The 26,508-nt window shown below is 39.7% G+C and overlaps 1 protein-coding gene across 2 annotated transcripts in view; it reads left to right on the top strand.

The window, feature by feature from the left end:
- tnr (tenascin R (restrictin, janusin)) overlaps positions 1-26,508 on the top strand; it is a 224,754-nt gene that overhangs the window by 70,324 nt on the left and 127,922 nt on the right. The window contains exon 3 of one of the 2 annotated variants that reach the window (XM_034234508.1): positions 24,587-24,640. The exons of the other annotated variant lie outside the window; for it this stretch is intronic. The gene's annotated coding sequence lies outside the window, so the exon portion shown is untranslated. The remainder of the gene's footprint in view (positions 1-24,586; positions 24,641-26,508) is intronic. 2 annotated transcript variants of the gene reach the window in all.

The following is a 26,508-nucleotide window of genomic DNA, read 5'->3' as shown; positions in this document are numbered from 1 at the left end:
TGCAACACACTCCAACTCTTTTGTTATTAACTGTTATTGGTTATATAGAGTCACAGGTGCTATACATGCCAGCTGTACATGACTTTAACAAAACTTTAGCTACGTTACATACAGAGAACATCATCGACATCCTGGGAGGAAATTAAGTATGGATCAGAGTAATTAGTAGTTTATGTGATTACCTTGGAACTGAACCATGTCAGGAGTTCACTGAAGAGTATAATTGCTATCCATGTGATTGGATTTGGTTAGTGCAACCCGCATGGTAGAAATTCAAAATCTTGAGTCCATGAAAAAGCAATTACTTCCTTTACTGCTTATCTGTTAAGAGACTCTTATTATCTAGTTAAACCATTCATAGCTTTAAATTCAAAGGAAGCTTTATTTTTGCTTTATTTACTGCAGTTTATTACTCCATAAAATAAAGACACTGGAAGACAGGCTGGATATTTTTTTTGGCATGTTAGATATATAAACAAAAAGTCTGTGTACACATTCTGTTTACGACTGCTCAGTTAATATATTGTTAAAAGTTTTGACAACTTTATGAATTACTGCCAGAAAGAGTTGACTGTGTGCCCATTTGTCATTTCATGCACAATGTAGAGTTGGGCACTTACAAGGAAGTTATTCCAAAGAGAAAATTAACTTTTGTAAGTATTTACCACCCACCCCCGACTAAAGCTAAGCTATTTAATAATTGTGTCTAATTAAAATGGCCAGTAAAGCATTAATGCATCACCAGTCACCGCTGTGATCATCAATGTTTAGGTACAAGACGACTTATTACACTTGCATCACTTCTCAAGTCTTCAAACTTACTCCATTACCAAAGCTACTCTTAATCTGTCCTCTATCAGAGTTTTGAGCTTTTGTTTGTGTCACATAATTCTTTCAAACCAGCTTTCAGCACCTTTCAGCACCTCTCTCTCTCTCTCTCTCTCTCTCTCTCTCTCTCTCTCTCTCTATCTCTCTCTCTCTCTCTCTCTCTCTCTCTCTCTCTCTCTCTCTCTCTCTCTCTCTCTCTCTCTCTCTCTCTCTCTCTCTCTCGCTGCTGTATCTCCAACAGCTTTTAAACGGACTCTAGCACTAAATGAAATACGCAGCCTCCTTTTTTTTTTTTATAGACGTAAAGGGATATGATCCGACATGGCACTGCGGTGGCCAATCAAATAAAAGCAAGCCCAAATTAATAAAAGATGGCATTGCAAAGAGAACACAATATGGACTGTGAGGGATGGATCGTTCCTTCAACTTGAACTTCATGAAACACATTTAATGTCTACATTGTTCCTTTAACTATACAGCCTCACTTACACATTGCTCTTTTTTAACTTATTGCCTTGTGAATATCTGCCCCTTCTAATTCTACTTACATTACTAACACCAGGACGGTTTTTCTTTTACTATGCCATAGTTCCTTTATCACACATTAGCCTTTAATCATACACACAGCATGATATCATTAATGTGTAATCAGTATAAAACTTGTGTGAACGCCCTGATTGAAAACTATACCCACGTTTAATCAGTAGACTTGTAAAAAACAGTAATGTAATTCCTGCTGCATGTTGTTCGGTCAGCAGTGGGGCAGACATCCAAAGCCCTCACCTGGGGCTACTCAGCTACTTGGTTTAGGTTACTGTAATGAGTTGGGCGAGAGGCAGTCATTTGTCCTAGATGAGCTGGCAGCGCAGCAGCGTCCCTACATGGAAAACAGCCTCTGGTAAAAATGACTTTCCATTACTCGTTACCCCATCTGTAGATGATGTTCACTGCTGATAGGATAACTTGCTGCCTTGCATAGTAACCAGACCATTTTTTGTTGCAAGATAATGGAGGCATATACTGTGGAAACATCCCTCTAAAAATAGAATAATGTATTTCTCTTTTTGCTAGATGTTTGGATGATGGATGAGATTTGGGGAAGCACTGTGCTTCCACAGTCTCGGTGTTGGGAACCAAACATGTAAAACACTGTCAACTCACACTAGTGTTCTTGTCATATTTGTGCGTGTTTGTATTTCTTGTATTCTTACTGTATTTCTGTGCAGTCAGCGTCCTAGAAGATGTATCGATCGTGTCATTAGTATGCAATGAAAGTGAAAGCATGTTAAAATGGATTGCTGGAGGGATGCTTCTGAAAGAGACTCGTTTCATTGCATAACTCACAAATCAATAGTCTCAAAATAACAAATCATCTCCCATCAAGTTATGTGCTCATAGCTATCTGTCATGTGTCATTGTGCGTGTGTGTGCATGTGTCTATGTGGGGCTTGTTCATTTAGGAGAGAGCACTGAGGCTGAATTTAGTGTCATAACAAAGCAAAAGAATCAATGCAGAAGCACTCTTGATCTCTGTTCTCTGTGCAACAAATACCACTGAAGCAAGATGACAGCACAGAAATAGGAAACTCTGGAGACTGTGCAAGTGAGAGATAAAAGAAAAAAACAAAAGTAAAGCATGTCCAAATTCCTCATCTGGGATTTTATTCTAGGTATTTTGAATCCGAGACAGGCTAAATCTTTAGGTCAATTTCATGCACCGAGGCGTCTCTCTAACTGGGCCAACAGGCCTGACATCCCATCCTGAGGAGGGAAACGACTCTAGATAGTTGCATGAGTCACACACATATCCTAATTAGGTAGTTGCTGCATTTAAAGGGTCCCTATTACGCCTGTGGGGGTTTTCCCTTTCCTGTATTGTGTTCTTTTGGGATGTGATGTGGCGGGACATCTCTAAGTTGTTAACCAATCACAACAGAGCAGGCCAACTAACCTTTGAAAACAGACTCGGTTCTCGTTTTAATACAAATATGAACCTGAAAATAAGCATAATATTACACACTTAAAAACGACATTGTTAATTGTTGAGGTCTACATCATGTCATTTATGTATGCTTAAGGTAATATCAGTTCAAACATGGGTCTTAACAATCTTGATATTAAGTTTGCTTAAACATGTGCCGCTTTCTACGACTGCAATGTTGCCCAAATCAAACATAAATGTTGGCATGGTATTGTTTTGAAGATTTTGGGTTGTATGATGATAAACCACTTTAGTATTATTACCTAAACCTATACAATTTGTACATACAATGATAGTGGAAAGAGCAAACAACCTTTCCTCTGCCAGCTCTTATAAACATTTCCTATAGAAATCCTTATTGGCTTTTTGACTGATAATATTAATCAGTATTCTAGCAGATGGCTTTTAGACGAATGAAAGGGTTTCCGGGATTCAGTGAAACATGCAAAGTTGATATGCCGGTTTTGCTTGAGTAGCTGTGGTAATAGAAACACTTTTATCAAAGCCCGCTCTTACTTCAAGCTGTTGTATTGCTCATCGGAAGCCAGAGCCATCTTCTGATATCATTGGAAAGTTTTTTATTCAAAAATAAAAGGATGCAGTGCAGTACTCATATACTGTGAACATGCATTACCTTACCTTCAACTTAGGGAGGGGATTTATGAAAGTTTAAAGCTATGTTGCCGGATGAATTCCAAAGTAAAACCAGCTAGAAAACCCAACCTGTTGTTTTACCACAACAGGTTGGGTGAGATTGAGTTAAGACTTTTAATTTGTAGATCTTTACATCAAACATGAATCAGAGTTTACTTCACAAGTTTTAATGTTTAAGTCAGACCAGTGTGTTTAATCTTGTGGTCTTCAGGGTGGCCCTAATGAAGTTCTCATAATAAAGTTATCTTTAATTCTACAAGGATTGTTTTTGACCTCTCCAGTCAAATTAAACATAAAAGGTGTACACTGGCACCGGGTTTTAAACCAACATTATTTTCAGAGATTCATTTAAAATTCAACATAAAGTTCTCAAAGGCAAACTGAATAATTGTTGGGATTTGATGCATTTGAACGATTTTAAACAAGACGATTGATGCATCTCCCAATTATTTTCTCTATTTATGTCAATAAGATTTCACAATATAATCACTTATGGTTATCTTGTTTTAATTCTAGCCTTTTTAGACTATATTCAGACTACAGCATGAGAAGACTTTCTTACAGTCTGACTGTCCCTCAGAGATAATGACTGAGACATAGATTAGTACTTTTCTGATCTCCCTTTCCTTTGTTAAAACAAGATGGAAAATGTAACCATTTCTCTCTCTGTCACATCAGGCAAGTGGCCATGGAGACATGGAGACATGTTGCCATGTTTCATGATTGAAGCACACCTGACTGACAACCAATTGAATTTCAGCCCCCTTATGAATGCGCGGTCAAATCTAATATTCAATAATCTGGTTTTGTTGAGTTTTTTGGCAGTCCAAATTTGATCAAATCTTTCAATCTCAATAGCCCCAAAATTCACTTGAAGGTTTCCAGTTTAGCATTTTACACTTTCTCTGCACTCTCAAAAGTTCATGTTGCATTTATAAACTGGTCACAGCTGTGGCAGTCATAATACATTTCAGTCTTTTAAAATGTGATCGTTAAACTAAGAATAATGGCCACTTTAACATTTTCACAGAAATGATTATCATGATAAGTGTAGAAACACTGCAGCACCATTTCAGCTGCTTCATTTTCTAATTTTGCTGCATTTGGAATATGATTAACCTTCCTGGGACCTAATTCACTAATTTCATGCCAGCATTGTTGTGGGTTTTACATTTGTACCTGTTTAATATGCAGGGTGCATCCTCGGTTAACACTGCATTTACATAACTTTTAGCACATTTGAAAAGGTTTAAATGCCTTTGCCTCTCTTGATTTTCTTGCTATTTTTTGTACTGTGTAATTTTCTTCATTTTTTAGCAACAAAGCCTCTAATTCATTGTTTGTTCTTCTTTCTGACTGCTCTAATAAGCATTCTGTTTTGAGGAGGAATTGTATAAATGGCTCCAAATTGGTCAATGTTTACATAATATATGTCTAAATGTGATCAAAGAAAAAACAAGGATACAGTGGTTGTTTTTTGCACTACACCCTCGTTCCCTTCTTTGATTCAAAGTGGACCTATCATGCTATATTTGAAAAATATATTGTAGGGCCATACCTATATAAAACATGTCTGTGAAGTTTTTTTTCAAAATACCAAACAGATCCTGCATTTTAGCCATGCCTCATTTCGCTCTATTTGCTCTATTCCAGCCCTTTTTTTGTAAGGGCTGATTCTGTGACGTAGCTTTAATGCAAATGAGCTGCAGCTGACCACGCCCCCCTGCAGGAGAGGGAGATCAGCTGCTGGGCTCTCAGAAGAGGGAGAGGAAAAGAGAGGCTATGTCCTCCGTGTTTTATTCTTATATGATTATATAGAGTCGTTATTCATTTGTTTTAAAGCTCAATAAATAACAAAGAAGACCTTTGACCGGCACTTTTCTAATTTTGTCCGGAAGATTTAAACTTTAACGGACATGTTGACCGGCGAAAACAAATCTAACTGAAACTCTGCCGCACGGTCCCTTCGTCCCTTGGAAGAGACAGAGAGGTGGGTGTTTTTCATCTGCTGGTGGACTACCGGAGAGAATTACAACAGGAGCAAACGCTTGCCTCGGGGAGGGAGAAAAAGAGCCAGAGCGTCCACAACGGAGAATAAACAGAAGGGCAACCATGGCAACCATGCGCGGGAAGTCTTCTTCGCTGCTTTTGTGGCAGGACTACAGCGCCACTTACAGGCCTGGCATATGTACTACAGCGTCTCCAGCGCTTTCGAGCGGTCTCGTGTGAACGGACACGTCTCGTGTGAACAACACTATTCCGGGCTGACGTCAGCTCGGATGGAATCTGTATCCGCTCGTCGTAGCCCCGTTTTTAAAAGATTTGGGTACGGAGGAAAAGAGAGAGGGTTGTATTTTCTGACACTTGGTGAGTTCCCTGGAACACCGGGGACACATATTCATGTATAAAAGACGTACAAAAGTGCATTTTGCATGATAGGTCCACTTTAAATTCCAGTGTTTGAAACAAATGAACAGTTGGTTGTTGGCTGGTAAAATAATTACACCACTCTTTACATTACATTACATTACATTACATTTGTTAGACGCTCTTATCCAAAGAGACTTACATACATTCAGTACTGTGGACAATCCCCACAGGAGCAATTGTGGGTGAAGTGTCTTGCCCAGGGACACAACGACATGCTGACTGCAGTGGGACTCAAACTTGTTACCCCCTGATTTGAAGTCAAGCACTCTAACCACTGAGCCACAGCAATTTTAGTTTAAGCCCCGTTGGATGTTTTCCCCTCAGATCTAAAGAAATGCACAGGCTTGTTTTATCCCTCAGGTCTGTATCGCTTATCATGTTCCCACTGGAGTGAGATTCAATAGAAATTGATTGAGTGGTGCTCACAGTGTCTCTCTCACGCTCCCTTCCCAATCCCAGCCATCCTGCAGGATATCCGCATCAGACCCCCAGCCCTAACCTCTCACTGCGCTGTCTTTGAGCGCTGATGAGAGTGTGTGTGTGCTCGAGAGAGATAAATGAACAGAGAGACTGATGGAGGGATGGAAGCCATAGGGGATTTAAAGCGTGATACGCAGTAAATGTGGGCGACTGGACGACACAGTGTTGCTGTGGAAGTGCAGCAAACAGAGAGCAAAGTCACACAACAAGTGGTTTTCTCATAAGGGATGCAAACATATGTGCTATACTTTCTTATTGTATTTAAAAAAAGGTGATGGTGAGCAAATATTTTCTCAACAAATTCAGCTTTCATTTGAATATAAGACATCTGTGAAGCACGTCTGCTGTCCAATATTTCTGTAGGGTTTGGTAGATGTTTGTTAAGTGACTTCATGCAGTGCCAATTTTAAATCAATTCCCATTAGTACCAAACAAATAATAATACAATTATATTCCGTCAACCATGTTATTTGAAAGTTGAGAATTTAGTGCGTCAAGAGTATGAGCCGGTGGTGCCAACTCCACAGTCAAGCTCAGTATTACAGGAAAAGATGACTTCATATATTGAACAATGGAAACCTATTGCATTTGTTTTTCTTATATTACTTTCAGGAATGTTACAGTTTCTTTATCACTCCACACAGATCACATTTTTGTCTGCTGCCATTTTTGGTCTCATGTATCTTAAATCATGGGCATTCACGTCATTTAATTCCCATACAATGATTCTATCACACCTCGTCACATCCCTTCTGTATTATTAAACCGACCTTTTTTGATAGTTGGACTTTTGTTTTCTAATTTCTTGTGTCTTTATTCAGATTTTTTGAATGTGCAATTTAATAAATCACATTAAAGAAGTGGAAGGAAACACACTGTGATATAAGGCTTCACACAGTGTTATAACACAGCTTATGTTTTAAAATAACCACCCACTCCACTGTATGTTGCCACTATTGGAGGTCAAGTGATTGACTGACACTGTGTCACTCTGTCGGGCTAAAGTAAGAAAACTCATGACATGTTTTGTATCTGCAGCAACAATGGCTTTTTGCTTGGCTGACAGAAGTGATAAAGCTGTACAGTTTTTGTTAAGTTCGATTGAGGCTATTCATATTGAAATATTTAAGTATTAATTATGATTCTATTATTTTATAACATTGATGAATCTTGCCTCATCATGTTATTACAGAGCATATTTATTAGATGCAGGAAAAGTCGAGTGGGAAGAACAAGAATAACTCTTCTAAAACAAAAAGGCGTTGTCATTAATTCAAAAAAGCATCCAATGCCTAGAAACAAGTAACAATCTCTCTACAAGTTGTTCTTATATGGTGTTTTTCACATATCACATTGAAATAACATGTAACACACATACAGTATGTTTTCTGAGGCTAATGACAAGAACACAACAGAAATGATTGATTTGTATTTTTCACATGGAAGTTTATAACACTTCTTCATTGAACCTCTGTTACTTTGGCAAATGGGAGGTCTTTATATGTAGCACATTATTTCCGCTCTTAATTCCCTTGATCTATTGAAAGCAGATTGTAGCTTGAAATGAATAAAGTCTTATTTCTAAACCTGAAAGGCCTGAGAAACTATTAGACGTCACATACTTAAAGGTCCCATGTCATGCTTTTTCCGGTTATTACCCGTCCCCTTGTGTGTTATGAAGGTTTTTCTGCATGTAAACGGTCTGCAGAGTCACAAACCCTCAAAGTGCACCCTGTAGCGAGTAAAACTCTAACACAGAAAATACCTGTCTATGCTGCCCCAGAACGCCTCGTTGGAGATTTCTCTTTTTGTTCCTGGGTACAGTGACGTGCTCATACCCATAGGGACCCATTGGATTGGACCAATCCGTGGAGCTCCTCACACACACACACTCTCTCAGCCGCAAAACTTTGACGCGCTGGGGGGGGGTGCTAGTGGAGCGAAACTGAGGGGGCTGCACCCTCCCCCTTCCCGCGTCCATTCGCGATGTCTCGCTGTCCCGCAGACCCCACGCAGCAAGCAGGAAATGAACCCAGCTCACACTGTCCGCTCCTCGCAGTAGCGAGCCGCACAACGTCCCGCCAACACGGCACCCAGACCCCAAGCAGCATTCTCATCTGTTTGTCATTACTGGTGTCATTTTCTGGTTGCTAACGCCATTGTAACACATAATCACTGATGTTCCACTGTAACGGTGGTAGAGTCATCAGAACAGAGTGGGCGAGCTGACCAATCAGAGCACACTGGGCTCACAGGGAGGGAGGGGGGCAGGAGCTCCAACAAGCTGTTTAGGACAGAGAGTGAATACACATACTATACAGAGATGCTGTATGAGATGTGAGTTTGGAAAATTGCACAATATAAATCTATTCTAGTAGACCTCAACAATGGAATTATGATCAGTAGAAATGGCCATGACATGGGACCTTTAATGGTCCTACATTTGTTATGATGTCTTGGCAGTCAAAAGGTAAATAGGACTTTTCATCTGAACTATTTACCTGCACAAAAACTACCTCAGTTGTTGTGACAACTCAAATAACTAGCATTTTATGTCAGTTAGTGATAGAAAAACACTTTAAAGAGCAGGGACTAAAGAGCCTGGCAGTAAATTAAAGGGTAAAAGGGAAAAGAAACAAGAAAAATAAAGAAAAACGGTGTGTTATTTCACTGGTCTAAAATGTATTGGTATCTTGAAAGAAGTCATTGCAAGAGTTTTGCCAAGGTGTTCTTCCTATATTCATTTAACTTTTATTTATTTATATTTATCATATTTTAAGGTTCAAGGTTTTTATTTTGTCATACGAACATAGCTACAGTGTAGTTATGACGATGAACATCTTAGGTCACAGGCTCCTCCAGCAGTGCAACACAATAAAACAGATAAAACAGAAACATTTAGTGCGAGTAAATAGTAAATACAAGAAGAAAATAGTTTAAAAAAGTGAAATAGTGCAAGTTATTGGAATATGATGTATTAGATAAATAGATAAATAATTTATAAGTAGCAGCCAGATGAATGTTATGGATGTAGTTTCAACAGTTCAGTTGTTTAACGGATGTGACCCTCTCTCTGCTGCTTCCTGTAATCCACAATCAGCTCCTTGGTTTTGCTGACGTTGAGATGGAGGTTGTTATCCTGGCACCAAGATGTCAGGGTTTCGACCTCCTCTCTGTACGCCGTCTCGTCGCCGTCGGTGATCTGGCCGATGACGGTCGTGTCGTCAGCAAACTTCACGATGGTGTTAGAGCTGTGTATGGCCACGCAGTCGTGAGTGAACAGGGAGTAGAGGGCTGAGCACGCAGCTTTGAGGGGCTCCGGTGTTGAGGATCAGGATGGAGGATGTGATGTTTCCCACCCGCACTGCCTGGGGTCTGCCCGTCAGGAAGTTCAGGATCCAGTCACAGAGGGCGCTGTTGAGCCCGAGGTCTCTGAGCTTGATGACCAGCTTGGAGGGCACAATGGTGTTGAATGCTGAACTGTAATCAATGAACAGCATTCTCACATAAGTGTTCCTCTGGTCCAGGTGTGAGAGGGCAGTGTGGATGGTGAGGGCTATGGCGTCGTCTGTGGACCTGTTTGCTCTGTAGGCAAACTGCAGGGTGTCCAGAGAGTCAGTCAGGGAGGGAGGGAGCTGCTCCTTTGTAGTCTCTCTGAAGTCAGCCTCCACTTTTTCTCTGTATTGTCCCTTTGCACTGCTGATAGATCTCCGGAGTTGATATCTAGATTTCCTGTACTTCTCCAAATCTCCAGCTCTGTGCGCGATATTACGCGCTTTCAGCTTGCCGCGCACCTCACCGTTTATCCAGGGCTTTTGATTCGGGAATGTTCATACAGAAACCTTTGGTACCACGTCATCAATCAATCAATCAATCAATGTTTATTTATATAGCCCAATATCACAAATGTTACATTTGTCTCAGTGGACTTCACAATTTGTACAAAAATATCAGTATGACAATACGACACCCTCTGTCCTTAGACCCTCACATCGTACAAGGAAAAACTACCGAAGAAAACCCACAGTTTTAAAGGGAAAAATGGGAGAAACCTCAGGGAGAGCAACAGAGGAGGGATCCCTCTCCCAGGACGGACAGACGTGCAATAGATGCCGTGTGTAAATTGAAAAGATAATACATTTGCAACATAGGTAGTCCAAATGTTGGAAATGCATGTGTGTATAATAGGAAGATGAATCCATGAGGATATCCATCCAGGACCTATGATCCAGGACCACAGCCACGACTCAAGATCCAGGGCTCGCGATACAGGACCGCAGGATCATCCATGACTCCGGATCCCAGCGTATATAGACACCAAAAAGAAAGAAATTTGGGGAAGCTGGGTTAATCGGAACATGAGAGTACACAGGTATAGACAGAGAGAAGGAAGAAGTAAGATGTCCCCCAACAAACTAAGCCTATATCAGCAAAACTAGGGGCTGAATCTAATCAGCCCTAACTATAAGCTTTATCAAAAAGGAAGGTCTTAAGCGCACTCTTAAAAACGGATAGGGTGTCTGCTGCCCGAACACAAACTGGAAGCTGATTCCACAAATGTGGAGCTTGATAAGAAAAGGCTCTGGCTCCCATTGTACTTTTAGAGACTCTAGGAACAACCAACAACCCTGCATTCTTGGAAAGCAATGCCCTAGTAGGACAGTAGGGTATAATGAGTTCTTTAAGGTAAGATGGCGCCTGCCCATTAAGTGCTTTGTAGGCGAGAAGAAGAATTTTAAATTATATCCTGTGTTCTATAGGGAGCCAGTGTAAGGCGGCCAGAACAGGAGTAATGTGGTCCCTTTTCCTAACTCTGGTTAGTACACGAGCTGCAGCATTTTGAATCAGCTGAAGCGACTTGACTGACTTCTTGGTACACCCTGATAATAAAGAGTTACAATAATCCAGCCTTGAAGTAACAAATGCATGGACTAGTTTCTCATCAATGCATTTCCCAATGTAGCAGATGACCGTGTCCGTGTGTGTGTTGATGTTGTTGTCCTCAAACACACTCCACTCCGTAGATGCAAAGCAATCCTGCAGAGTTGAATCTGACTCCTCAATCCATCGTTGTACTGTCTTTGTTACCGGTCTGTCCCGTTTGAGTTTCTGCCTGTAAGCAGGCAGCAGCAGCAGTGAGATGTGGTCTGATTTGCCGAAGGGAGGGCGAGGGAGAGCCTTACAGTATATCCATGTCGAAAAGGGGAATAAACATGGTCCAGTATATTTCCCCCTCGCGTCGGGCAGCTGATGTGTTGGTAGTACTTCGGTAGGAGCTTCTTCATGTTAGCGGTGTTAAAATCCACGGCCACAACGAACGCCGCCTCTGGCCGTGAAGTCTCTGTTTTGTCGATAATCCCAAACAGCTGATCGAGTGCTGTGTTGTTGTCGGCGAGCGGCGGAATATACACTGCTGTAATCACAACAGATGTAAATTCTCTCGGCAAGTGGAAAGCCCGGCATGTGATCATGAGGTGCTCTAAATGAGGGTCTAAACAGTCCGAAGAAATAATCCTCACATCTGTGCACCAGTTATTGTTGATCATGACACACACACCAACTCCCATACTTTCCCCCGAGTTAACTGTCCAGTCCTGGCGAAAAATAGTGAATCCGTCAGGAACAATGACGGAGTCCGGGATAGTGGGGTTGAGCCAAGTCTTAGTGAGAATGAACACGTTACAGTTCTTAAAAAAAGTTTAGCCCTGAGCCTGTTTTTCAGGTCTCAGGCTCGAAAATTACATTCCCAGAACAAATGACCATATCTTCCCTTCTAAAAGGGTTAAATTAATAATCTTTTTCCTCAAAGTAATGATACACCTGTGAGTTGGATGTAGAAGAGTCAGAACAATATATATGTTTTTTATTTTAAAGAAAATTATAGTGTCTGTCCAAAAATTATGTTTTTTAACTACCCTTGGATGAGGTAAGGTAGACTAAAAGCTTTTGGAATCCAAAGTACAACATATAATAAGTACCCTGTATCAAGATCGATGCAAAACAAGTGACATTTGACCTTTTTAGAGAGGTTTAGCCAAAAAAACTCCACCTCTGAGGTGATTTGGGTGGAAATGGGGTTTTTACCATTTCTCTGGAACCCATTGGTCGATTTTGGTGATTGACATCTCTTTCTGACCGTTAGAGCCAATATAATCGAAGTGGGAACCTCCCCACTCACACACATGCACACGTGCACACAGTTTTGCATGAGAGTGAAGCTGTCTAGCTCTGACATCTGGAAACCGAAAAGCAGGTTTATTTCTCATGGATTATCAGAAATCATTTCAAAGGGACACAGACACATTGGATTAACCTATGGATTAACTTCAGCAGCGTTTGTATCGTTGTAATGCCATTGAAGACCACGTTTGACCAGACTACGACACAGGTGAGCCATGTTAGAATTTTTAGCTACCTAACATGTTTTGATGTCTGTTTTTGTTTCGTCGTTTTTGTTTAGTCGCGATTTCGTATAATTGAGTGATAATGAGGGTACCCTTCGATTCTGTGTCACCTCACGATGTGAAACGATGTGTTGTTGGATGTGCAAAGATAAATAATAAGGTTTTGTGAGTGAATTTCGGTGCAGTCATCTGTTAGCATTTTTCGCTTGTTGCTAATTCAGAGGCTCAGCGTTAGCATTGTGGGTTTATTTTGAAAAAAATAAAATAATGATCAGTTAGATGAGTTTCTTCCCGTTACATGGATATAAAACATTCATAGTTTATTAAATGAACATGCCCTCAGACACTGTTTCCTGCAAGATGTTGCGGCAGTGCCCCGGTACCGGGGTCTCTGATTGATTGATTGATTGATTGATTGATTGAAAAGTTTATTAACAGCTTGTATATTGGGTACAGTACAGTACAGCTCAAAACATACAATTGTTAAGGGGATGCAGACCAGAGAAAGACTTTCGTCTTGTTTACATCAGGGTCCCCCATTTCCAATTCATCATATTATTTAAGACATATTTGACATACAGATGGCTTATTTACAATTTACATACAGGTGGTTTTTTACATACAGATTGCTTATTTACAATTTTCATTTTAGATTTCGTTCTAATACATCCTAACCGGACATTTAAGACATACCAAGTCTACAGATATACAGTTAGTAACAGGCATCTCATGGCCTATGCTTATGAACCGATTCGGTCGAATACTAGAGTGGCATACGATCCGGAATCCGCCGAAAGTACCGACGGTTCTGAACTCGCCGAGTGGGATACCACCAGTTCCAGTACCGGCTCGGTCTCAGAGGAAGAAGATGTTGCTCAAAACCCGGGACGAATGGACAACACAGATTGGTGTACATGTAACAATTGTGTGGTGATGCCATCGGAAAATGAATGTAGATGTTGCAGGGGAATTGGTATCGACCACATGCTCAATTCAGACGGGAATAATCTCCAGTGTATCATGGAACACCGACTGTTCCCTATGGTTTCCATCGAGAATGATATGTTGGCGATCACAATGGTATCGCTACGAGACGTGCGTGCAGCAACCCTCGAACGACCAATAAATAGCGAGTAAGTGTAGGCCCTATTTAAAAATATATAATGGTTTTAAATTAAATGATTTGTATTTATATGTGTATCCTATTTATTTCAGCCTCTACAGACTAACAGCTTATCGGCAATTCACCATCTGGACTAGAGGTTTCCTTGGAAAAGGGAACAGAGTGCCGATACTTGCCTGTGTTGTGAATCGGATACGAAGTCACTACCCATCAGTAACCTACAAAGGATTTGAATATTCTGGAGGGATATGATGTGACCAATGATTCCATGCATGGAAGGCAAATCTTTGACAGTGAAATCGTGACATTTAGGCTAGCGAAGAAAATTCTACTTTGATAATGGAACCATTCATACAATGTTTGTGATATATCAGAACAGTATTTACAACTTATATTATCAAGCATATACATGTATCTCACTAGATTCTACAAATGTTTTTCAGTGCTCGATGTTCATAAAGTAATAAAGACCATTTTCCTGAACCAAACTATGTTTTTACCCTTCAAATAATAATATACAAATACTACCAGCATATATTACTTCAGCCATAGACGTCCTTTATTTATTTGCCACAGAGCCCCACAGGTTGACTAAGCTTCATACACCACAGACACATTGAGCCCCACAGGCTGACTTCATATATACAACAGACACATAGAGACCGACATTACTTGTTCACAAATCGACTTAGGTGGTGTGCCACAGCATCCTCCTTCGATGGTTTTACCAGGCCTTTATGCGCACCAAGTGTCCTTTTCTCCTTCTCTGCATCTGTATGACGGTGTTCTGCAAGTTCGGACCTCATGGACGATGCTGATAAACACCTCTCGACTACCCCTACCATGATTTCTCTTCGGAAGTTGTAGCTTTTTGGTGTCTTCATCGCCTTCACCACAGCAGGCTTCGAGTACTGCAGTTTGAACTGCAGTGCCCCCTTCTTGGTCTGTGCCTGCTCACGGTCGATGTTGTGGTTGTGATCCAATACAGCGAGGCGTGCCTGAAAGCTCTCCTCCGTGAACTTCTTGCGCTTTGGAACGTACTTTGTATACAAAGAATGGATGTTCTCCAGCTCGCCAGTATGGATCCCTTCTGTAACCTGCAATTGAACAGAGTGGGTCATGAATGTCAGCATTATTTAGCATTTTTGTTATTACTTAATTTGTCAGATTGCGAACTATTGGAGTCGAGAGATGCCAGACATGCAATTCTCAAACATCACTATTGAATAATCACCCATGGTTGGTGGATAATTCAAATACTGATATTAATTATGCATGTGTTTGTATATATTTTTTTTACATATTTTCAATTTCATATTTTACTGTTTGTTCAGGGCTACATCCGTTGAATATATTCTCTTTAGATAAATATACTGCTTTGTGGTGAATTTATAAGGCCAGAATATATAAATGAATAAGGGCAATTAAGACAATACCTTATCTAGTTTTTTCAACAGTCTCTTGTCCATGACCACTTTCTGTAGAGTGCCAAAGGCCTTGGATGAACGCTCCAACCAAGGTCGGGAACTCCCATCCTCTTCAGAATAAGGCTCGTGTTCACACTTCAGCATCTTCTCTGCCGACAGCCACTCGTGAACATTGATGATATGATGGAGGATGGACGTCCATTTCTCCTTCAGCAGTAACACGTCACCATCACATGTACACATACAGTACCAAAGATGTTTGGATACCATGCGCACCCACTCCTTCAGCTCGGTATTCCTGCTCTGCAGCATCCGCTTCTTCACACCTTTCACAATGTGCCACAAGTCAAACTCATGCTTGATGGTCTTGTGGTCCTCAAGTAGCATCTTCTGCACTGCAGGGTGGCAGTCTGTGGCTAGTATGGAAATTGTCACATTGTGATCCTGAAAAGATATTTACCATACATTTAATTTAATAAAGCCAACATCTTCAATTTCTATCACACGGGTTTGATAGCCGCCACCCCCCCCCCCCCAACATGGAATTTAAGACTTAACAATTTAGGTGGATTTCTATATTTTCATGTGACAATGTTTGTCCGAAATCATGGCCTCTCTAGCATATCATGTAACAAATGTACATACATTATATATATTTGGCTATCAGCCTAGATCCCATATTTTCTGATGCTGCGTGAGTTCCCCGACACACCGGGGACACATATGTATGTATAAAATACATCAGAAAGTGCATTTTGCATGATAGGTCCCCTTTAAAGGGGTTTTTGTACAAATCCCTACTCCGTTAGGGTATCTAATGGTTATTCAAATTAAATCCATACGTTCATAAGCATGAAGTATGTTGGCCTTGAGTTTTGTTGCAGCTTCAATTATTCAAAATTGAGCAAAACCCACACAACTGTTTGTCCTTATAAGTAGCTAGCACAGTGTTGTGTCATTTAAGTGACTTCACCGGGGCTGTTACATGCAGCTGTTTGATTATGCCCACAAAGGGATTTATATGAATAATCTATTCCCACATTTATAGTGAGGGTCATTTTTTATTACCTTGTTGAAAAAATGAAGAAAAAGACTAAATCCAAATTGAGAGCAAGGCAAGGCAAGGCAAGTTTATTTCAACACAAGGCAATTCAAAGTGCTTTACAAAAAACAAAAGACATTAAGAAAATGGCATTTAAAATCAGTCATTACAAATAAAAGATAATAAAATAAACATTAAAAGAAAAAATACATGGATAAAAGTTACAGTGCAGTTTAAGATGTGAATAGTTCAATTAAAAGCAGCGGCAAAAAGAAAAGTTTTTAGTCTGGATTTAAAAGTAGTCAGAGTTGCAGCGGACCTGCAGTTTTCTGGGAGTTTGTTCCAGATATTTGGAGCATAATAACTAAACGCTGCTTTTCCATGTTTAGTTCTGACTCTGGGGACAGAAAGCTGACCAGTCCCTGAAGACCTGAGAGATCTGGATGGTTCATAATTTAGCAGGAGGTCTACTGAAGATAAAAGCATGGACAAGTTTTTCCAAATCCTGCTGTGACATTAGTCTTTTAATCCTAGATATATTCTTTAGGTGATAGTAGGCTGATTTAGTAACTGTTTTAATGTGACTGTTGATACTCAGGTCAGAGTCCATGACTACACCTAGATTTCTGGCTTTATCTGTTGTTTTGAACATTGCAGACTGAAGCTCAGCGCTAACTTTTATACGTTCTGCCTTGGCTCCAAAAACCATTACCTCAGTTTTATCTTTGTTTAATTGGAGAAAGTTCTGACACATCCAGTCATTGATTTGTTCAATGCACTTACTCAGTGTTTGAATTGGAGCTTAGTCTCCTGGTGAAATTGTTACGTACATTTGTGTGTCATCCGCATAGCTATGGTAACTTATTTTGTTGTTTTTCATTATCTGAGCCAGTGGTAGCATGTAGATGTTAAAGAGAAGAGGCCCCAAGATGGAGCCTTGAGGTACCCCACATGTCATATTTGTCAACTCAGATGTGTATTTACCTATAGAAACAAAGTTTAAAAGTTAAAAGTAGTTAAAAGTTAGTTAAACTATTACACGTAAATGATGGAAGTTGGATTACTATGGATCTTCCATTTCCTCATTACCTGTGTGCATTTATTGATTTCCTCTCCAAGGTTTTTACTAACCTGCAGTTCTAAAAGATTGATTTATAGGCTTTTAATATTTGTTCTCGTATTCGACATGCTGATTCGTCAGATAGCCTGTGGGTCCGCACCTTACTCTAAAATCCTGTACGTGTTGTGTGTATTCTCGTGTTGACTCCGGCTGCCTGTCGCCTTATCTATCTCTGCCCGTCTCTCCTTCTGTTTGTCCATGGGTTTATTTCTGTCATTATTACCAGTCTAACATTAAGGCCTTGTAGTTCAGTAGATCTGCGGTCCTCTGTGTATCGTCTGTGGCTTATAAGCCTTTCTGTGTACAAATGCAGCATCCGTATAATTAGAACTAAGTTAAACAAAAGCCAATACTGTTAGCAAATATTGCTACATCAACATTTTGCATACTGACTTGATTGGATCACATTCATGTACAAGTAGCTTTGGATGACAATTAATTAGACACAGAGATTCAAACTATTTTAAACATGTTGATTGCATAAAGTATTAACTGTTTCTATTTCAGCATTTACATCTGAGGAGTAAAACCTGTTATTATCAGACAACAGTTATTGTATAATAATAATAAGACTGAAAACTCATCTCTTTCGACTCCACTTCGAGCGATAGAATTACTAACAAAGAACTGCTAACAGAGCACTTATATACTAATAAATGACTGGCTTATCTAGAGCCAGTGTAGTAGCACTTGAAATGTTTGACTCTATGAAACCTGATGTACTTATATGATTCTGTTTTCTTCAAGGTTGTGTCTTCCTGGTCGAATGTACTTATTGTAAGTCGCTTTGGATAAAAGCGTCAGCTAAATGCAATGTAATGTAATAATGATAAAAGACTCACAAATAGTAATTTTGAGAATTTTGAAAAATACAGAATGATATTACTGTCTAATTATATTACATAGTTTGTACTTTTGATAAACTATTTTATAGAGCAAGTCAACCTGAACCACTCTCCTCTCGTTTCGTGGTGTGACTGACTGAGCTAAATCACATACTGATGTATACCACATTCCATGATTGAACAATTAAATCATGGAATAAGGTCCAAACAGTCACTCATTAGATGTGGCCCTTCCTGTGTTATGTGGCCCCTCGTCTCCTTATTCCTGAAGCTTAATGTTAATATTTCATAAACCTATTTTAGTCAAGGCGTCTGTTACAGACTCTGTAAATCCTGACATAACAGGTAGAACACTTTTGTTTCATACTTTGTTGAAATATTCTTGCAGCTCTTTTTTTACTCAATTTAAAAAACTTAACCTAGAAATCAAAGATTTGCCTTATAGCCCTTCCTGTGTTATGTGGCACCTCGTCTCCTTATTCCTGAAGCTTAATGTTAATATTTCATAAACCTATTTTAGTCAAGGCGTCTGTTACAGACTCTGTAAATCCTGACATAACAGGTAGAACACTTTTGTTTCATACTTTGTTGAAATATTCTTGCAGCTCTTTTTTTACTCAATTTAAAAAACTTAACCTAGAAATCAAAGATTTGCCTTATAACCCCAACGTTTTAAATCACACAGGCACAGTGCAGCAGCAGTAACCCTCTTGTCAGTGTAGTTAATTTCCGTTGCAAAGATAGCACATTTCTCATTTCCAGCCGCCCTCACTCCCATAAATGAGCTCATTGCACTAACAGTGTCACTAACAACGTTGGCTTCATTCTTTTTCAGACACAGTGAAGCGATTTCTAAATTAACCCTGGCATTTGAAACACATCTACGTAAATTCAACTGTTCACTAATCAATAAAAAGTATATATTTGTCCCTTTGCCCTTGTCAACGTTGGCAATACTTTTAATATTGTTTTCATAAATGATCCCCCTCTTTTTAATATAATTATGCATCGAATAATTTAAAACATGGAAATCATGTTTTCTTCTCCCAAGCAAAACATATAATCCAACTATGTGTTTTTCAAGACAGTAATTGTAATTACCAGCTAATAAATCATTTATTTAGATAGTAGGCTTTACATGGACAGGACAAGGTTACAATTTCTTACAACAGTTACTTGAATTGAAACAGATTTTGACGTTTTCCATCCAGTCTCCCTTGAGTTTCTTTTACTGATGATCATAGCAATTTCAAGTTTCCTTGTTGCCCCTTGACATCCTGTGCTGTGAAACACGAAATAAAATATGTTTCTGCTCAAAAGCTCCAGTTGCCCCCATGAGATGAAAACCTGTTTGATGACACAGTAAACAACTTTTATTTTCTTGAGGAAAAATACCCATTTGTCATCGTAGTAAAGGCGGCAAAGGCAGGTCTTGTGTGGCAGGTGATGAATGGGTAGAAGGGATGGAATCCATCTGCTGCATCGCCACCACGGAAATGGGATCTTCCACCGATAAAAAAATTGCACACTTAGAGATAAGCCTAATTCACACACGAGACCTAAAGTTACTGTAGACGACAAGTCTGTGTGTGTGTGTGTGTCTGTCTGTGTGTGTGTGTGTGTGTGTGTGTGTGTGTGTGTGTGTGGAGCGAAAGAGAGAATTTCTTTAAATCTGTGTCTTTGTGTCTCAAATGACTTTCTTTCCCATTTTTTCGCACAGGCACACACGCACACAATTAAATGCATTTATGGCTGCGGGCCATGCAGACTAAATAACAACTATCTATCATCTGAGATATTTCATACTTTCTAAATTCAATAAGCCGATATGATTTATGTAGTGGCTCGGCAGCTTTGGTATAGAATAATGTTGAGTTTTAGGGACATGGACAATAATATACATTAAGGTATTTGTTTTTGAATTCAGTGCACCTGACAATTATAGAAAAAGGGAATATTCTGCGCACAGTTTGATACCACTCAGTTATCACTGAATCTCCCCAAAGTTTTCCCCTTGCATATGGAATTGTATAAGTCTGTCAGGATGCAGCTTCGTGCTTATTCTGACTTTGTTTGAATGCTTGAGCTTCACTTTGCAGAGCAATGTACTAATGTGAGTTTGACAGTTTGCAACTTATACAATAAACCTTCAAGTACATACATCCAGACAATGGACTTCTCAGTCAATATGAAGGCATTATATAATGAATTTATAAGCATATAAACAAAATCCTTGACAATATCCTTTGGTGAAAGTTTTGAAAGACCTTTTGTTTAAATGTCAACCTTTTGTTTAAATGTCAACCTTTTGTCTGTAGTTACTGCTGACTTTTTTTTGTATTCTACCAGTCCCTGATCCCCCCCTAACCTTAACCAAGTGCTGCCATTGCTTAAAAATTCACCAGAAAAGTGTTCAATGCTGTATAATCCAGTCTGCGGGCAGGAAAATACATTACGAATTTGAGCACAGGGCACAGATAAAACTCAATGCTGTGCAATCCGAATGCTGGTTGGTCTAAAACAAAATCAAACTTTCCAAAAAGGATATTTTTAATGTATCCATATTGTACGATTTAACAGCAAAGAGTGTGCTGCTGACAGGAATTGTTGGAAGGCAATATGTCCTTTCCCTTCCTGAAAGATGGTCCAGTTTATTCTATGTTAAAAGAGATACAACAGGAAGCATCGTGAAATGTGTAGATACTTTGTTTGTTTCAGACTGCATAATAGGAAAGACAAACACAAATGCTTGAATTTAACAAAATATAGATATAGATTACAGTCTATAATGATTACACTTAGTTATATTAAAACAATACTGCACACATGAATCTTGCCACACTTACTGTTGCTCACAACTGATACTTGAATCTGGTACTTGTATTAAACCAATTGATTACGAGAATGGACACAAGACTACTGTACAGCAGATATAAGCTTTAAAAAACGGCAGCTATCCGAGGACACCAAGTCCCTTTAGCCTCCTCATTTAAACAACACTGTGTGAATTGTACGTTTTCAAAGGCTCTATCAGATTTGTGTGCCAAAAAATAGTTTTCCATTCCCATCTGGTTTTATGAGAACAATACACTTGCATCAGTAGTTTATTCTCCCAAACTATTTCATAGAACCTTTCTGCTTTCGTTTGTCTAATCCCAGACCAACATGGAGGAATGCAAATTATTTATTATGCACATTTATTCCCGTCCTCTTCTTTATGTGTGCTCAGATTTTTTTCCGATTGCAGCACTTTTTTTTTAGTGGCTGCTGGACCGGGGAATAAACTGTGGGAACATAATATGATTTACCCTGAAAAGCACTCCTCTGTTTTGCTCTCACAACTACAAAGCTGTCAGAAGGAGGAAACGGGATCATCTGTTACTTTCTGCTCTCTCGTTGGGACAGCAGACAGAAGTAACAGAGAAACCTCTGCCTTTTTTATGTGAGTGGTAATGCAGATCATTCTAAGATGGCTGTTGCGATGTCTGTGAGTTAAAAACGGTAGAATATGGGTTTGTGAAAATGTTTCTCCATACTGGGGTGTCTTATTAAGTATTTTTGAATGCATGCTACCCATAAGGCTTGCAAAAGTGTTTGCTTTGCCTAAACCTCAAACATATATTTTAATTACATTACATTTCATATCATTTAGCTGTCTCTTTTATCCAAAGCGACTTACAATGAGTGCAAAAACCATAAAGATTCAAACTCCGAACAACAAGGAAAGTGTAGATATATTCACTAAAAGCAAGATCATACCATGATGATGAGTCAGTGCTGGTGAATAAGTTACAAGACCTAAAATCTATTTTCTTCAGCAATAATTGTATACCAAGGTACAATCAAAATAGAATAAATCCAGAGCTAGGATAGCAAACAGGCGTGTTTTTTTTAGGGGTACCTGGTAGGGGTGTAACGGTTCACAAACATTTCGGTTCGGTACGTACCTCGGTTTTTTGGTCACGGTTCGGTTCGGTACGTTTTCGGTACAGCAGAATTTTTTTTCACAAAACAAAACATATATATATATATTTGTATTATTATTATTAAACTGTGAATAATGTATTCACTCAAATAAATACAAAATATAATAAAATAAACATTAAGGTGCAGCATTTCGATGAACTGAAATAATCTGTATTTGAACTTTACTGTAGGCTACTAGTACTCACAAAACATAAACTATTAGTTTTGGGTTTTTAATTATTATTAAACTGTGAATATTCACTCAAATAAATACAAAATATAATAAAATGAACATTAAGGTGCAGTATTTCGATGAACTGAAATAATCTGTATTTTAACTGTACTGTACTAGCACCTAAGTAGCCAGTTTGACATTAGGACTTGCTTGTCATTGTATTTTCATGTTTTTTTAAAGAAAAATGAACTTGTCCACATTGCTTGCCGAAAGGGCAGATCTGCTGACACTAACAATGTCTCCTGCTGTGGAGAAAACCCTCTCGCTAGGGACAGAGGTAGCCGATACAGCCAGGTAGCGCTTTGCTAACATGGCAACATAAGGATATTTGTTGTTTGTAATAGCTTTGGCTCGGTCTGATCTTTTTGCGAGTGGTGGAGGCTTAAATGCTAGTGGGAGTTGGGTTTGCACTTCAGTCTTTTTTCTTTTGGTACCGGTGATATTCACGTTCGGGTGATGCCTTTTCAAGAGTGTGCAAGTTTGATGTATTGCCAGCCGCGTAACCAATTTTAGTTGAACAATGCCGACAAACAGCTTTGGTTCAGTCCACCTGTCTTTGTCCGTCATCCTTGTACGTAACTGTGAAACCAAAATGTTCCCAAACCGGAGACTTCAATGATGCTGGAGGATTTTCGAGCTCAACTTTATCTGCGTTCGCCATTCATTTTTGACAGTTCCTCAAATTACTGACTACATTTGATCCCTCTGACCAGCTCTCATAGTATGCCTCTCATCCAATGAAATGACTTGCTCGCTCTATGACGCGTTGAACCCAATGTGAGCAAATTACTCTGAATGCTGCGACGCAGCACCTGAGATTACTTCCAAAAAGTTATTCACGTTCTCAATTTTTTACGTTTAACGTTATATTCGTTCGGTACACTTCGGTACACACCTGTACCGAACCGAAGGGCCCGTACCGAATAATTTCGTTACGGGTACGTGTACCGTTACACCCCTAGTACCTGGGTATTGTAATGGAAAAGTTGCTGCGACTAATCTGAAGCCTTACATTGTATATTTATTCTTGAATATTTAAAACAGGGTCATTAGCCACTTAGTTTAGAGAACTTGTTGTCTAGAGCAGTTTATAGTTTTAGTTAAAAAGTCTTCATACTGCCAATAAGGTATCAAAGATTTAATGAAGGCGTTGTGATGATATATTTTCAAGAAATAATTACTCAAATGTTTTTAACAGATTGATTTTGATTTCCTTATGAAGAGGACAGAAGGACACTTTTCCTCTTATCTTTGTTTGAAGAACCAACAGTGGAACTTTATTTTTTTGTTTATTTAATCAACCTTCTTTTCTGGAGGAGACCCAAGTCAAAATGACTCCGCTTTCAGGGAATTTGCAATTCCTATGAGCTGAAAACAACCCGGGCCAGCAAAACATGTCATTTTAACTCTCAGTGGGTGAGCGAGGCACCCTCAAGAGCAAACCGTGCTCGCTTTTGTGTCTGCGAGGGTGTGTGTGTGTGTGTGTGTGTGTTTGTTTCAATGAGCCTGCCTCAGGAGATGTGCTGTAACAAAAAAATAAACCCTCAGCAGCACAGCAGACGGGGAAAGCAAATTAGTCGTTTTTCTGTGTTGATAGAAGAGCCCCGATATGTTCCTTTCCTTTATCAGCAGGACAAAGAGTATGTACTTAAGCTGTTGTTTGTGTGTTGCTCCATCTGTGTGTGCTTTCAATTTTCCTGCAGTTGTTCTGCTACTGTATGGTTATAAAAGAGGCATTTGAGGCTTGTTTGCTCTTTGAATATAAATGCAGTTTACTTTACATTGGTAATTATAAACACCATCTTGACGATTATATATACTGCCAAGCTATACTGTAGGAGATAGGAGACATAAAAGGGCTTACATGTTTATCCACAGGTGGATTGTCCACATCTCAGTGTGTGCAAGTAATCAACACTTCTGCCATGTCAGAGGCTCATTACCACAAAGCAATTTCCAACTTTTCCCAGGAAACGTTTTTTTTTTTGGACAGGCAGTTCAATGTGTAATTGTGTTTAATGCCATTTGAATCTCTCTCCTCTCCGGGATAGGTGCAGAGTCATAGGGAGACTGGCCACTAGAGAACACAGTACTCACAGAAAAAGGTACACACACAAACATAGACACACTCCTATGTGTAGAGACACATCCATATTTTCCCCTCTAGCTATAGTGTAATGTTCAATTTAATGGCCATTCCTTAATGACTGCTTTATGTGCATGGGCTTATTGTGCATCTATCAACCTGAAGCACATCTAATCAGACAATTAGCCCTCATCTTGGGCTAATTTCCATGTATGTATTCATCACCATAACTGCCGTTCTAATAGGAAAACAAATGGATTGTTACTTCTCTATAACACACACACACACACACACACACACACACACACACCACACACACACACACACACACACACACACACACACACACACACACACACACACACACACACACACACACACACACACACACACACACACCTTTTCTCTATCTATCTGTCTTTGTCTCTGTATGGACAAAGAGATTAAAGCTTAGCTGCATCAAACACCAGACAAATAAAACTGACAATTGACCAACTGATGCTGCACAGTTACATTCTGTAATGCAGTCTTGATTCACTACGAAATGTGTTCTAGCCTACTGAGAGATGGCTTAGTAAGTGTTACACACAGCTCACAACATCAAATGTATGCAATAAATGAAGCCAGGCACAGAGCCATAGTTTGTGCTGATACAAAAATAGCAATAGTCTGAATATCATTGTATGATCTTTTACTTTTGAACCAAATTAAGATACTATTTTCTAAGTTGTCAAGGTGCACACACAGGGGCCTTTTCTCATTTCTCTAACTCCCCTCCTCGACTCCCCTCCTCGACTCCTATCCTCGAGACTTAGTCCCACCCACAGGAGATGCGAGCGGAGGACTGAGGAGGGGAACCGAGGAGAGAGGAGGGGAAGCAGCAGGCGGTTAGAGAAATGAGAACTCCTCTCCTCTGAGCGGTCATTTTAAAGAGACGTCCATTAAGACAGGAGGCACAGCAGCCCTCTGTCTGATGGACAGATGTGTTCATGATGACTTATATATTTACTTTTAATTAATTGACAGTGCGGTATAATGAGACAATAACAGGCTACAGATGCACACACACACACACACACACACACACACACACACACACACACACACACACACACACACACACACACACACACACACACACACACACACACACACACACACAAACACACACACACATAAATATATACCATTTCAGAATCAAACAGAGCACTCTCATAATAACGTAACACTATCAGAGACTGGATATATATCCCCCCCCTCTGGTCGCTACAATGAGGAAAATCAATTACGGGCCAAAAGTTTTATTTACAAGCATTAAAAGTAAGCAGAGGTCACCAAACCAACTGAGACCTGTCTGTCCGCTGCATCTACGCACTGTACAACACACACACCTACACGCTGTACAACACACACACCTACACGCTGTACCACATGCAGCTCCTAAAGCATATAATCAGGCTACAGCCGTTGTGTATTTTATTATGTGAAGCACTAAATGGTTTTAGAAAAATATCGACTCTTTGTTTGTAGATATCTACTAAACTAAAGCAAATACAGAGAGTAATGTAGGCCCTGTTATTACTGAGTGATATATATTATACACACTGCTCTGCTTTCTGCTCGGACCTCACAGCTGTTCTCTCTGGAAACATCGCAAAGCGATGAAAGCAGTTTCTAAAATAATATCCAGAGGATGCATGCAGAGTTGTCATTGGCTGAGATAAGTCCGGCCGTGCGTCACGACTCTTTGGAACATCTCTGTTCCCGGAAATGCATCCACGAAGGAGCCGTGGAGGACCGTGGAGGATCCATCAGTGTATCCTCGGTATAGCTCCTCCAGAGAGCCTCCTCGACGCTCGGTCCTCGATGTGCATTAGAGAAATGAGA

This window comes from Gymnodraco acuticeps, unplaced genomic scaffold (genome assembly GCF_902827175.1).
Source record: "Gymnodraco acuticeps unplaced genomic scaffold, fGymAcu1.1, whole genome shotgun sequence".
NCBI classification, from domain to species: Eukaryota; Metazoa; Chordata; class Actinopteri; order Perciformes; family Bathydraconidae; genus Gymnodraco; species Gymnodraco acuticeps.
The sequence above is the reverse complement of the archived record's forward strand: the minus strand, read 5'-3'. Positions and strand labels throughout refer to the sequence as shown.